The sequence below is a fragment of the Osmerus mordax genome, chromosome 10 (assembly GCF_038355195.1).
Source record: "Osmerus mordax isolate fOsmMor3 chromosome 10, fOsmMor3.pri, whole genome shotgun sequence".
Classification (NCBI taxonomy): Eukaryota; Metazoa; Chordata; class Actinopteri; order Osmeriformes; family Osmeridae; genus Osmerus; species Osmerus mordax.
The window spans coordinates 8,233,201-8,249,033 of record NC_090059.1 but is presented as its reverse complement, the minus strand read 5'-3'; positions in this window follow the sequence as shown (position 1 = coordinate 8,249,033).

Sequence of the window (15,833 nt, the reverse complement as noted above, 5' to 3'; positions counted from 1 at the left end):
GTTGTGTCCTTGGGCAAGGCACTTCACCCTACTTGCCTCAGGGGGAATGTCCCTGTACTTACTGTAAGTCGCTCTGGATAAGAGCGTCTGCTAAATGACTAAAAATGTAAAATGTAAATGTTTCTCCTTGGGTTATGAATGTCCACTTTTGGGTGTGGAATCACATGGAATGACCAACCCGTGGGTCACCACGATGAGGGATGGAGAACATGGGGCGTGAAGATCACTGCTATGACCACCTCCAGATCGGAGAGATGAGCTGGACCATGACAGGGGATAATTTAGAAAGAGCTCCTCTATTCGGTACCCCTAGGAGAGGACTCATTTTTTGATGTCTGGAAACAAAGTGACATATACAATTGCTGGTGTGGCCTTGTTTCTGCAGAATAATTTTGTGTTCTTAGAACTGAGACTGAGTAAGGTATTTCAACAGCATCTTGGATTTGCGGTTGTAAAAAAGAGGATGTTCAACTAGATATTGATATTTTATGTGTATGTGTTTTTTAAAGCCGTTTGTATGACTGTTTTTTTCTTGTTTTCTCTTCAAAAATAAATTGAAGTTTGGATTGCCGTAGTTTGTTCCTGCCGTAAAGTTTGAAGCAGGAAAGGTAAAACAACAAGGGATGCTTGAAAATCGTTCTGCCTTTTTTATTCAATCAAATTTAATCTATCGCTCTTGTTCTATTCTGAGGAGGCAATGGGAATCAGTGGAACGGTCCATATCTGGATGATTTTTCCATCATAGTTTCAAGACAGCACGCCACATCTTGAGTTTATTTTCGAGCCCTGTTTGAGTGTGACAGGCTTTTTACTTTGATTGGATGGATTTGGTCTCCCACTCCATCAAATGAATAAATGAAACAAAAGTATGCCAATCTAGACGAAAAATAAGAAAAAGGTCGATGGCATGAATTATTTCATCTCTTGTGACTTGACATACAAAGTCTCATTCTTTAATTTGAAAAACACGCATGGTATAGCAACCTATCCCATCTAACGTCTCATTTAATGATACTTGGAGAACGCCTGAGGGTTGAAAATTATTCATTTGTTTTACATTTTTCTGTGTGTGTGTGTGTGTGTGTGTGTGTGTGTGTGTGTGTGTGTGTGTGTGTGTGTGTGTGTGTGTGTGTGTGTCGGTCGTTTCACCTCACGTGTCTTTTTAGCTTCATTATAGTCTTTCTATTTCTGTTTTGTTTGTTCACACTTGGTTTCAGGCCTTACTAAATTTTTCACAAGGCTTGGGGCAAGTTAATAACTGTGCACTCTCTCAGAAGGTGATGCCTGCCAACGCGCAATTCCCTCACAGAGATGGTTTCAGGTGCAGCTATTTTTTAATCAATTCAGAATCGGTTTCACTGCATCCCATACAATGCCATACATAATGGAGAATGCACACACGCACGCACGGTGGGGTATTTGAGATGATTTCAGAGCTCTCTGAAATGGATGCTGCTTTTGTACTTGTTATATTAAATCAGTGCTTTGCATCTACCATCTTTCGCTTGCGAGGATCATAAACTCGGACGAGACCGCCAGTCAAAGGCTGAGCATAATCTTTCTTTCGTGGGACACAAGTACTAGAGGAACACTTCAGACTGTCAGGGTGTTTTCTTTTCAGCTGATACAATGGAAGAGTTTCTTTCTTCCTCTTTCTTCTTTTTTACATCTAACCTAATTCTCATCCACATAACGTCGCCTTTTCTGGTCGGGGAGAGAAATATTGATTTGTGCATTTCTGCAATGGCTCCACATTAAACATTTTCATTAGCTGCTTGAGTAAGTGAACACTTGACTGGTTCTGCCATCGTTTCAATTTCATTGCCACCCTTTCTTGCTCCTCTCCCCCCCCCCCCCCCCCCCCTCCTTTTTCTGCCTCTCGTTCTCCGTTCCTCCGCGTCTATAATTGTTAGTAAGTGTGCTCGTTATGTGGGGTTCACCGGAGCCATCTATTCTGTCCGTGTTTACACACTTCAAGCTAAAGCAAAGAGCCCTTGACCTAGTGTGGGTTCAGCATGATGGACCGGAGAGAGCCTCCGCTATCCCATCATTCCCATTCGGAGAGTGTGCCCCTAACGCGTGCGAGCACACCTCTTTTTTGCCTGTTTACTGTTGGAGTTCAAAGCCCAACAGGCCGTGAAATTACATTTCCACTCTCGGAGACCAGGTCATCTCCCCAGTACTTCACATCAAGACAGGAAGCCAAACAAATAGACAGATTGTGATTTTAATTACCTAGTGTGATTCCGTCCTCTACCTGCTCGTTTGTCTACGTGCCCGTAGAGTGAAAAAAAGTCAGAGTCAGGCAAAACGAAAGTGTCGAGAAACTATAGGTTTCGAAAGGAAAAGCAGGAGCAAGGCAGAGTCCGACCGTTTAAACCCCAGCAACCCTTTGACTCTGTCGTCTGGGCCCTTCAGAGTGATTTGTTTTGAGCTACCAGGTGAATAAGAACATGGTAGTAGCCATTGAACCGATTTATTTAGGGATATCGATTTTGAAATCAGGGGTCCATGCAGCCGATCGCTTCACAGTAAATAACTCAACTGTGTGAGCAAAATGTATATGCTTCATGTAGCCTACAGATAAGAACTGAAAGCACTTATTTGGTGGATGTTTGTGAAAAGTCATGCTTTGCTCAATGTGTTGGTAGCTGTCAAAAGCAGTCATAGCTCGGATCCCAGTTATTCACGCTTGTTTATTTCTTTATTTGTTCTTGCTGTAGCTACACAAGTTTTGTCAATAAAGCATCAAAGTGAATCTATTTTTACACGAGATACAATTGGTAAATAGGCACCAAACTACAAATCATTGAACAAATTATGATGCAAAAATATGTCCATTGGAAACCTTTCATGCTGAATTAACATGTTTAGTTTAAATTAAAACATATGTTGCATGTATCCAATGCCATGTCAAAAATCCAACTACATACAGCAAATTAATATCATCACTGTTTCTAATATTGGAGTCATCAGACTCATTCGGTGTTATCAGATTACACTGTAAATCCCAAATTGTGGATACTTCCTAAATGAAGTGCTCAGCCAATCCCCAATTCTGCTTAATCTCTTCATCTTGATTAATATACAACTGCCAGATTTTATGGATAGTAACACTGACTCATACAAAATCATAATTCCCCAAAATACTGCTAATGTGTTCTTGTCGTGGTTAGATAACCGAGTCCTGTTTTCGTTCCAAGGTGTGTGGTGCAAACTGCACACACATTGTGCCTTTTAAGACAGTGTTTTACTTAGCTACAAATTGTGTTCCAGTCAAGCACAATGCAGTGCAGTTGGGGTTTGCTGTGCCTGCTAGCATGAAAACACATCTACAGTATGCAAATATGTGTTATTTGGTTATCGCAGTCATAGTGATGCATGCTTAAAGGCAAGGCCAGACACTGTCTCCATAACTTAGCATATCAATGGACTGATTCTCTACACAGGATGTTAGCATACTGTAATATAGTTGTCCAACAGTACACACAAAACACTGGCCCTCCTATGGATCAGGAATAGGTATACATATTTTGTTCTTTACTTGACGTAAATAGCTGAATTAAGTGGAAAATCTTGCTGCTCATCTTTTCCCCTCTCTCTCTGCTCCACTCAGTGATCAAATATTCATTGATCAGTTTCTACAATGTGCCGACAGCTCGGTTTCCCTGGTTCACCGGCAAGGTGGACGTTACGATTCAAGAACATTGTCTTTCTATTTCCAACAACATCATTCAGTCTTCCACGGCGCTAATGAAATACATACAATGACATACTTGTAATATTCAACAGCTGTATTTCTATTCCCTGGGTAACCCCCTCTCTATCTCCTTCATATTCAGGTCTGAGGCAAACAACGGCGTTCACCTCCAACAGATTACCAGAGGTCGTTCGGAACAGTGTCGAAAAAAGAACCGACGGAGAATAGAAATAAGGTGAAAGCCTCTCAAATATTCAAACCGAGTTCATTCCTGGCGTGATTTTCGGCTCTCATAAAGGAAGGCAACACAATGCATGGCTGATAAGATTTATCGGGTTTATTTTCCATCGCTTCAGAGTTCCTTTTACCCCTCTGAGGCCCTCCAACCTCTGTTTTGACCTTCTCCTCACTGCCATAACAAGTCAGCACTGCAGCTGTCTCCACGGTTCCACAGGTGTGTGCGTGTGAGGGAGGTGGTCCCCTGTGGAGCCCTACAGACTCTAAGAGCAGGGACAGGTTGAAAAACAAGCAGGATGGAAGCAGGTGGGTGCATGTGTCGGGGGTGTCGAAGAAAATGTAATCGTTTTTAGAAATACAAGTGTGGATGTTCACCGAAAGGGAAGGAAATACACCGGGAAACAGTGGTGGGCTCCTTCAAGAGCTGCAAAAGCACATGAATAAATGAACAAATAAACACATGGATGAAAAGGAATGAAAATAATGTGAAATCTCCTCTGGTGTTCTTTTCCTTCATGCACAGATCCCTGGTGGAGGTGCTAAGCAGTCAATGGAACTGGAATTCAGCAGATGCTGTGTTTAATGTGTTTCTGTTTACCGGGCTGCTGGAAATAGCCATGTCATCAGTCTGAAATGACCCTGTCACATTCACTGGCACTGTGTCCTCTTAAAGCAACAGTTCTCACTCTGAAACATGTCTAAAAGCCATTAAGACAGTTTAACTTCGGTGCAGTTTGTAAAGTACTTCAGCCTAACTTAAAGTATTTGCCAAGAGACCTATTAAATAAAAACACACAATAAACACCTTTGGTATTTTCAACTGTGTTTCCCCCTGCACGGGAAGGTATTTCCAGCTGGCATATCAAACCAAGCAATCCAAGACCATTTTCCACAATTATACTAAGTTGCCTAATTTGTGTTCAAACTAGTGAAACAGTCTTGGAGCGCTCTGCAATCAGAACTGTAACTTTTAGAACTGGGGAGTAATTCTATTTTAGTGAGTCAGAGGGATACTTCTCTGGTACAGTAGATGAGACTGCTACTGTTGTGTGTTGGCTGCGTTTGAGTTTGTCTTCTCGCTGCACCCAGGGACCGCCCTCCACCCCACGCCAGCCTTACATCCTACAAGCTTAGCCTGTGTACAGGTTGCCTTCTTCTCTGGCCTGAAGGCCATCTTGACTATCCACCATCATTAACCAGTGGCTAACGAGATAGCGGCAGGTAAATAAACGTTTAATGGGGTCTCATCGCTGGAATACTCTTGCTCTGTTTGGCACCTCTGAGAAAGTCGTTTTCGTATTTATTAGCCAGCTAGCGACAACAACCCACTCTGATCCATGTCTCTCTGTCCTCTTTACCGTCACCTCTGATTAGCCCTGCTTTCTCTCTCGCGCGCTCAAAATAATGGCTCTTGTTAGATTTTAATTGAGATCTCTCAAAGCCTATGAGGTGGCCCGGAGTACGGAGTGAAAAGAAAAAAACAGGCTTTTAATTAGAGCTCCTCTTTTTGCTCATCTCTCCGCTTCCACATTCAACCAAAGGCACGGCCGTTGACCGTTTAGGCACACACACACACCGAAACTGCCACTTCCGCACTTACAATCATGCTTACAATTAGGCTACTAAACTTGGATGATCACAATGAAAATTGTATTTTCAAATTGCCTTTAGTCTTCCTACACACTCACCAAAAGAATGATACCAGTTTAACTGGTGAGGCAATATAATCAAAGGACGGAATTTCTGTGTGTCTGTTTAACTGTAAAGGCAGGAATATCTGTGTCTGTCTGTCTGTCTGTGTGTCCATCTGTGGCTGGGTTATGGAGAAATGGACATTGTATAACATTAACATTTGGCAGGTGTATTACTTAGAACCCAAGGATGTGCAGTGTTGAATGTGATGTTGTTTGGATGAGCTTATATTGAAAGAAATATAAACGCGTTGGCATCATGTCGAGCTTCACCAAGCGATGGCGCCATGGATCCCTCCACTATGGGATCACTGAAACAGCAGGATATTGTCCGAGACCCCCCCCCCCCCCCGTTTCCCAGATCACTTCACAAAAGGGTTTCATTCAAACAGGCACTGCACTACTTTCCCCTAATGACCGCTCTTTCTTTATCTCCGCAAAATGAATCCTCATTAGACCCCTGCGGAGGACATCGATGACCAAACAGTGGAGACGTCGGGGTCCCAGTCTTCAGAACATGCGCTTGGTCAGCCAATCCAAACACCCGTTCTTTTATTTGCACCGTTTATTCTCAACTTTACATTGAACCGAAGATTTGAAATTACTTTTTCGAATGATAAATGAAGGAGGTTAACCGAAGGTTAAATTGGGAAAGTAATTCCGTTTTTGGCCATGACCACAGTCTTGAAAATTCAGTGAAATTAAAGGGAAACTCCCGATGCTGCAATTATTTGATTCAATTAAAGTGGTTCTGACTGTGGGATTGAAGTGTGGGAGAACAGGCAGAGGCAGACTGGTGGGGAGGTGGGTCGCTCTGATCCTGATCTGAATACTGAGAGCTCTGAGCACCAATTATCACCGCAGCTTCAGAAAACTCCATTGGAATGGACCTCCTCCCTAATTTCTATCCTGACTAGATTTGAATGGACCATTTGACACATCAGGGAGCCAATTCAACGTGGTGTGATATTTTCCTCCTATTTCCACATTTATACATATCTGATATTTGTTTCCGGTTGATGTCACAGTCCCATCACTCATAGAGGTCCGTGTCACGACTCGTATTTTTTCTCATGGTCAAGCCGTGTATTCTGACAGACAAGACACCCTCATCCTGTCATACATAAACATGGAGACACCACATAAATATACACCTATGCTGCGTGCTGTAGGCCTACGTCTGCATGAACACACATTGTACTCGACCGCTGGGACCATTAAGCCGGCATCTCCGAGATAGATCTGTCAAGCTTCAAGCCGTGTCATTGCTGTCGTCTTAATTCTAGACTCTGCTTATCTCACGCGGACCCCCGCCGCCCCTCCCCCCGCCCCCCGCCCCCCCCCCCCCCCCCCTGTCTCCGTGGTCGTCCTCTGGAAGGGGCGGAGCGACGGGAACGGCGGCCACACGCTGCAGCGCGGCGTGCGCTGTCGCTCCACTCCGAGCAGGCTTCAGTCAATCACCGCCTCCCTCACCTCTGTCGAACCCCCCGCCAAAATAGAGGGGAAGGGGGCGGGAAAAAGAGCTTTATCTCACTTCTGCAAATGCTCTCCCTGTGCTTTGCGAGGCCCATGCAAGGCCTTCCCCCCTGTGAAAGACATCCTTTTTTCTTATGCCAAAACCCCCACGGAGCCTCTTATTGAAATAGACATCTTATCACAAGAAGTATCACCAAGGACCTGCTGCACAAATAGAGTTGTAATAAGTCTTGGTCAGGAGAAGCAGGGCTTTTTTTCCCCTCTATCAGCCCTCCAATTACCAGTCTACCATTCTGCTCTCATTCAGAAGTTTGGAACATGAATCGGGAACACAGCGAAGGTCAGCCCCCAGGCCCTCTGCAGGATTCCGCACACAAACTGTGCAGACATCCCTAACGAGAAGTGGAGAACCACGGAGAATGAAAAGCTATGCAAGATGCCCAGTAACCCTATTTCATCGTACGTAGCACAGATAATGTGAAACTGGGCCGTCAAAACAAGAAGAAATCGAATCAAGTCCTCAGAGCGCTCTGTTTTTCAGCTGCGTCATCCCATCCTAACAAAACGCCATAATAAGATCTAAGCATCCCGGCATTGAGCCCTCGACGCGCTGATCGATATCTCTATGCATTCGCGACTCTGCTACTTTGAGATGGCTGCATTAAGATTTCTGCCCTTCCTTTATCGGCCTGCTACTCTTTCAACAACATTCTCCTGGTTTCTCACGGTCCCCTGATAGAGGATATCCTCTTATCTCCACCACTATCTTCAAAAGGCCATACGCCATGGCTCTCTGTAGGGACTGGAGAAGATTGCCTGGCTGTAAGCACTTTCTCGGAAACTCCGGAGGGAATGCACTCACTGATCTATGCTACCTGGACTACAATAAAGTTGTGGACGAAAAGAGCTCCTCTTTCAGATCTCCAAACCCCTTTGCAGAGCTAGACCTGCTTACCCCTCTGCCAGTTCATGGCCATGGTGTCACACATAGCATTTTTCTGTGCTTTCCCCTGTGGACACTGACATGACTGACAGCTTCTGTAAACACTACACTTTGTTTCATACTAACAGTGCTGAGGGAGTGTAAATAGTTTGAAACTGCATTTTGTTTTCACGAATGTGTGTGTTTGCTTGCGTGTCTTTCTGTGTGTGTGGGGTGGGGGTGCTGTGCGTCTGCGTGCTTGAGTGCGTGTGTGTGCCAGAAGGACTGGAAGGTGGCATTGGCAAGGTTCCTTCCCAGGCATCCCAGTGGGATAAATAATACATTTATGTCGTGCCGTCGCCACGAAAAAAACTTCTAATACACCCATCCAATCACAGACATTCTCCACAACAATTAAAATTCAATTACTTGCAGATGTGGAGAAATGACTTTGCCTCTCCAACATACATCGTGCAAATCTATTTCCCTTTTGTCGCGCCTAATGAAATTAGGAGAGCACATTAATGGGAGTGAAGATTGGAAATGGACCGGAGAGGGAGAGAACTGAGGCACAAAATTTTTTTTTGACGTTCAATGATACACCACTTGAACATTCGGACGTGGACCAGACAACTTCTTCAGAGCAGTCTGTGCACTCCGTTTCTTGACACATGAAAGCAAGTCGAGTTAGTCAGCGGCCTTCACTAAATAAACGCTGATAAATAGCTTGCCTTCGCACATGAATGGGGACGGCAGGGAAAAAAAGAGTAAAATAGGGGCAGCGCGTTCGACATCACTCACACACGCTGTTGCACACCAGAGATATGCAAGTGATTAGCGAGAGAATGATTCAGTTGATAATGTTGTTTCTCCCTGGGCCCTGTGTGGGAGGTTTCTATCCATCAGGAGAGAAGGATGGTATATGGTTCTTTATATCCAGCGCTGCATAGGGAATGACGCAGCACACGTTACAGACCTCGATTCCACAACGCAGCCAGAGGCCCTTTGCAGCAGCGTTGCCAGAAGCGGACTCTAATTGCTGGAGGAATATGTAGCCCAAAGATTAATTACGATGAATGCACAGTCTTATTTTTTTCACGTATTCATATGAGATACAGAAGTGTGCGGATATCAGTCAAGGCGGCGGTTTCTCTGAGGGCGTTCCAAACAATTAAGTCCACTCTCTTATGCTTAAGCGAGTGAAAGCACAAGAGCTCTGTGGAGAGCGAGAAAAGTAGGATATAATTGCAGAGAGAACGTACGTGAGCGCCCTGAGTATGAGTGCTCCGCAAACAACCGATAGAGCAAAGCAATGACGAAACCTGTAATGTTGTCTAAATACATATTGACCCGGTGAAGTGGGACCCAGTCCCGGGGTGTCAGGGTGTAAAGTCCCTATGTAGGAAGATTACAGCGCGGCAAGGGCCTCCATATCTCTGCTTAAGCCTGCAGGGGGCTCCGTGGTTATCTGGCCTTTTCTCATTAACCGCTGGATGAAAGTGGAAGCCATGTTCAGGCCCTGTGTGTCCCTCAAAGGAAAAACCTGGACGAAGACATTATTAAAGGACTGGTGTCCGAAGGGAATGGTCCCACACCAATCTCTTACAGCCCTGAAAGAGTATTTTTCCAAAAGTACTGCCATAACCCCTTTTTGACTTCTGTTCCTTATGTCTCTTTTTGGTTCCCACCCCTTTGTTTCACCACCCCCACCTCTGACAGAAGCTGCTGTGTCATGCACCTGAAGGGGTCCATTCCACAATCTCTAAACCGTGGGATGCCTCCCACTGGCTTCCCATCACGGCCCGTATCAGATTCAAGACCCTGGTACTGACCTTCCGAGCGGTGAACGGGACTGCACCCGACTACATCAAGTCTCTCCTCCAGCCTTACACCCCCACCCGCCACCTACGGTCTTCTTCTAACAACCGTCTGGTGGTCCCACCGCTCAAGACCGCCCGGTCCCAACACAAGCTCTTCTCCTGTCTGGCCCCTGTGGAAGAAATTGGGATTTCCTGTGTGCTTACATTAATCACTAATCAATATAACTAGTCATTGGATACTAGTTAGTATGTTCTCATGTAAGCTTGCTATTAATAAGAGTAGATTGTGTCTATGTGTCAGGGTTAATAGATGTTCGTGATCAGGAGAAAGTACTGGGTAAACGTCCTTTGTCATGACTACAAGGAGAGCTCCAACTATGAACTCTCTAGTGTGAGAGTTGTCATGTGTTGGGAGCAGTGAATCTTTTTCTCTGAGACTGTTGTAACGTCATTCCTGCCTGACTGTCACAATCTATGTTTACATTCTTGTGCCCTATAAAAGATGGTCCTCCAGCTTTTGGAGCGGAGAGAGACCTGGTTGAGACCTAAGCTTGGTGTTGTGTTGTCATTTATGGTCAGAAGACTGGTTTTCTCTCCCAATCTGCAGATTGATAAATACGTATTAAAATCCAGAACTCAACTGAACTTAGTCACTCCGTTTATGAAGAGACGGACAAACACTTTCTTCATCACCCCCCAATGGTGGAATCACCTCCCCACCTCCATCAGAGACACTGACTGTCTCCCCACCTTCAAGAAAAGGCTCAAGACGCACTTGTTCCGGGAGTACAACGGTACTTAGGAATGATTTGGTGGGCCTGATGTTTCTTTCCTCCAGGATCACAATGAATCTTATTGAGAGACTTGTTGCTCTTGTTGGTTAGTTGTAACTGATTAAAAATGATTGTACTCGCTGTGAAATGTCTTATTGTTGCTTGCTTTCTACAGGTACACTCTTGCACTTTTGAGGTTCATGTTGTTTAACTGTAACTTGTTTAAGTACATGCTCTTATGGTTCTTGCCTTTGGCACTTATTTGTTTTTTCACAATGTATGCTTCATGTTTTGGCTACCCGCAATGTTTGGGGCTATGTTGTTGTTATGATCAGTGACCTATGCACTTTTGTAAAGCTCTCTCTTGGAAGTTGCTTTGGATAAAAGTGTCTGCTAAATGAATAAATGTAAATGTAGAATAAAACTAGGAGTGCCAGGATTGGCCTCCGTTGTGTTCGAGGTTCATTACACGTTTAGTCTTGTCCCGAGACGACGGCGCAGTCCATGAGCCGACCACAAGGGGGACCCAGTCAGACTGCGGAAGACAAAAGGCTAAGTCAGATAGGAAGCCGTCGTTTTCGAAGCCTTCCTTTGTGAGGAGGAACGTTCTTCTGGGATCCGTCAGTCAGCCAACTGATAAAGAGACCCGTGTCTATCAAAGACATGGTCACGAGAAGGCCTGAGCTGTCCAGACTCCAGTAGTAGCGCTGGGACTTGCCAATCTACCCAACTTCTTTCATCACCACTACCAAAGTTTTTCCTTCAAGTCACCATCCACACAGCCTATTTAGTTTGATCCAGTCAGGAAACGATTTGGAACCTCTCCAAAACTACCTCAGCGTGTCAGAAACTCCCAACTCTGCATGACTTGACAATTTTGACGCAGGCATTCCTCCAGCGTCCCAGTCAGCCCGGAGCAGAAGCCTCTCTCTGACAAAAGGACCGAGCAGGAATTGTCTGTGTTAAAAGGAACGCGTGACTCTTAATCCCCGTCTGTTCCTCGGCTGGGTAATGATCACAGAGACACTGCTAATCTGGACTATAAGGTTGGTTCCATGCCACTTGTGCCTCTTCCAAGCCTGGGCTCAGATGTCGCGGATGCCCACTCTGCCCGCGCATATTCCTCCACCTGGCCAGGGCGGGCAGAGGATAAGGCAGAGAGAGAGAGAGAGAGAGAGAGAGAAAGAGAGAGAGACAGAGAGAGAGAGAGAGAGAGAGAGAGAGAGACAGAGAGAGAGAGAGAGAGAGAGAGAGAGGGAGGATGCCAGCAGAGCCATGCCTGGCACATCAAACCCCCGGGACCCACACAGACGGATGTCTGGCATCACAAAAGCACGGCGGGTGAATTCTAACAACTCTATCCATTCCACCAACTCCTGTTCAAAACCGGAGAACGAGAGGAAAGGAAAGCATGTTTTTCGTCTTGGCTGTTTGACAGATTGGGGGAAAAGAGTGATGGTTTCAAAAGCTGAACCAATTAAATGTGGAAAGGACTGGGTTAAGAATTCACCCAAGCACGCCAGTTCAGATTTCTGGGTTTTATTTTATTTTTTATTGGTATGCTTTTTGGAAAACTTTAACTTGGATAGTTATTGGATAGGATTTCTTTTTCTTTTTTTTGCAGTCCATTTCTGGAACATTCTTCTGGTGCTACTGGCTTCCTGCTGGAGAGACCAGTTTCATAATGGCCAGGAAGGAAAAACGATAGAAATGAAGATAGCCTCAGTCCCAACACAGGGGAGGCAATGTGGAGGGAGGAAACCCCATCTGAGAAGAGGAGAGAAACGAGGAAGAAAATTGAATTAGATACTTCAATTAGATCCCCATTTCTATACTTACTCCTTCCTCTCTGGGGGTAAAACCGAGTGATGGACAGATCAAAGTGGCCCTGTTTACCTGGCTCAAGTTGTGTTTTTTCTCTCTATTACAATACCCACATCTGAGAAAGATAACATCTAATGAAGCCGCAAATTATTGCCAAGAATTAATGGCCTTTGTAAGGGAAGTTGGTAACATGAAGCTAATGCACCTTGAATTCAATTAGATCTGTATCATGGTTTTAATCTGAGATACCAGTTGAATGTGTAGTTTTCATAGCTTTAAAAACACACATTTGAAAAGTCTATAGAATATATCCATTAACTTTTGCCCAACTGAATCACATCAATGTGATGGTAATGTGGAGCTTTGTAATGGTTTTCACTCTTTCAAAAGAACTGGTAGCCTAACATCTTTTGGAAAAAAAAGAGAGAAATGGCATGTCAAGAATATAATTACTAGAGAACAATTGTCCTCAATAAGATTCTTCATACGAGAACGTATCACACAAGAATGTAAACTCGTTTTCAGTTTCTTTTATGGTTCAAATGAGAGTTAGAGATATATAATTGCCATGGCAGGCAATCAACTGGAGTCATACTAGTCATGGTGTTGTTGTCTCAAGATACAACTGGATTTCAAGTGGGATTCTTGCTATGCCTGCTAGGTATAGGCTAGCTTTATAAACACCTCTGGAATTTGTGCTAAATGCCAAAAGAAATGAAACCGTCTCTACAAATGGATCCCATTTAACTAAAAGACAGCAGATTCAGATGAAGTATTCTCAGTTGGGCAATCCTCTATAATATCTTTATCTAATAACTGCTGTCTAGATTTGAGAACCCTTCCAAGTTTTCTAACAGGGTTTGAATGACTATCTCCTGAATTACCGAAGAGAGCCGTTGCAGTAATAGCTTTTTAATCACCTTGAAAATCACTATTTTCATCACCAAACTTCTTTTCTATGGCAGTAAAAAAGTGTCTCATTTTTACTTAATGATCTTGCCATTGCATAATTGTTTCCCCCCCCCCCCCTCCTCACAGCTTCTTCGCCAATTTCTAATTTATATACCTTTTGTGTTCTTTCGTCAATGACTGAGCCAGGAGGATGCTTCTAGAAACAAAAAGGAAAGGAGAGAGTGGAGGCAGACGGCAGGATCTCTCCAGAGTGGGTAGGCAGGACGGTAATCTAAATTGAGTTAAATCTATAAAAAGATGGTATTAGACCCAAGGATCAGCCGACTCCATGGTGTAGCCTGGCTGCAGAGAGAAACTAATAGGGGAATTAATCCTGCTGCTGTGCCTCACTTCACTCTGTCTCTTTCTGCCTTTCTAATCTATCATTTCCTATCCTTGCAAACACACACTGTGCTCCTCAACACGCATCATTCCGGGGGGATTGAAGAGCAAAACACAAAAGCATGGAAATGCCACCATTTTAGGTGTCAGCTCTGGTCATTGTGAAAGTCTGCAAGCACAGCTCGTCGTGGCTAGGCAACGAGAGGAGGGGCTATGCGGGGCTTTTTGTTCAAGGAAACCACATTTGTCCTGAGTAGTTGCCAATACTTGGTCTCATGATCATTACAGTGATTAGTGTAATGGTTTGGGGCCGATCCAAGTTGTCTAACCCATATAGGGTTCTATATTCAAGGCACATACTTTCAAACTATTCCACTGCTCCTCTTTGTGACATTCACTCAAACTGATGTCACGGAACTCGTAGAACAAGGCTTTTTCAAAAGTAGTGTGAATTGGACTAGACAGAAGATTTTTTTGGTATGCAGAAGACACATTCAGATAACCCTGGACCTCACACACAGAACCGTGTACAAACCATCAACACTTCTGGTGACTCATGATATTGAAACTGCTTAATTTTGTCTGAATCGTGCAGTTTGACCATTCAAATATAATCATGGCACTGTTGGGAAGATAAGCTTTGAAGTAACGAGAGGTTACAATTTATCTTCACGTGAAGTACTATGTAAATAATATATTGATAGCAGAAATAGCAATTGCATTATTCAGTAGCACCATTCCAAGTACATGTTATGACAAGCAAGGGCATACAAATTAATGATACCAATGGACCATATTGGGGAAGGCATGCACACCAAGAGACTGTTAATATTGATCTAGTTTTGGTATCACAACCTCAATGCTGGCCTTCTGCCACATCAACCTGGAAAACAAAATATGCCAATGTCCTACTTTTGAAAAGTATTGATTTGGAGTACTTTCAAGGGCTCAACATCAGGCAAGCTCTCTGCCAAGCTTTGTCCATCGGTTACAAAGTCGGAAATATGATTTCAGACTGAAATATGATCGCTTCATTGTCAGTCAGCATGGCTGGTTTTGTTGTATGGTGCTGTGATGTGCATGCAAAGGGGTGTGTTGTTAGAAAGAATGTGTCACACCACATCAATTAAGGCCCCTGTCGCTGTCAAGTGCGTGGGCGCTCAAGAGTGCTCATGTCCTGGTTGGCAGTGAGTTCTGTTGCCATGGGGAGGAAAGGATTCTGGGAGATGGATGCGAGATGGGGTTCAGGGCTGGGGTAGCAGGAAAATGCCTTGCACCTATTCAGGCTGTCACATCGGCAGACATGAACTTTACCTGTCGAAGTAGGTGTTAAAATGTCTTGACATTTTCCTGCTTGAAGTTAAAAGTGGGTTTTAATCCTGTCATTGACAAGTGCTAATTTAAAGTGTCACAAAGGATTGAAGGGTACAAGTATCTAAATATGGGCCTGTGAGGACCAAATCGAATGCTAATTTTTATTGTACCTACTTTCACATTTTCATGTCATGAAGTACTTGACATTGCCTACAGATCCACATTGATATCCCCACAAAAACTGTTCCCAAATACAGGACCCCTGCAGACACCTGTGTAAATATTAAACTGTGTTGAGCAAATATCTTTTAAATGTGTTTTTAAAGATGATGAAAATCTTATGTAAAAGCATCTGTAAAGTATTCCTCGAAGCCATGTCAGTAGGTTGAGAGTTACTGTGGGAATCTCAATAAGTTGCCAGATCATCAGATTACATTTCCATCCAGAGTACATCACAATAAGAAAGAGGTGTTCGTCCCATTATGCAGACAAGCCAGCCCCATGGCTGGCAGTAAATGGACAAGCTTAAGTAAGAAGTGATCTTGTTCCAAGTTGTCAGCCTTAGACCCTGGAATTCATCTTAATCTTCCGTTGAGGAAGAGTTCATCAGCTAATTATCACTGACAAAGAACGACCCCAAGGTGCATGGTGTTCCAGAAAGTAATGATCCAATAGTAATGAGAAAAGCAAAATATCTAGACATTCCTACATAGATATGGAGTGGAGCTCACTGATTCATTTAATAGACCTTCAAACGCTATATGCTGGATTCCAAAAAAGTCT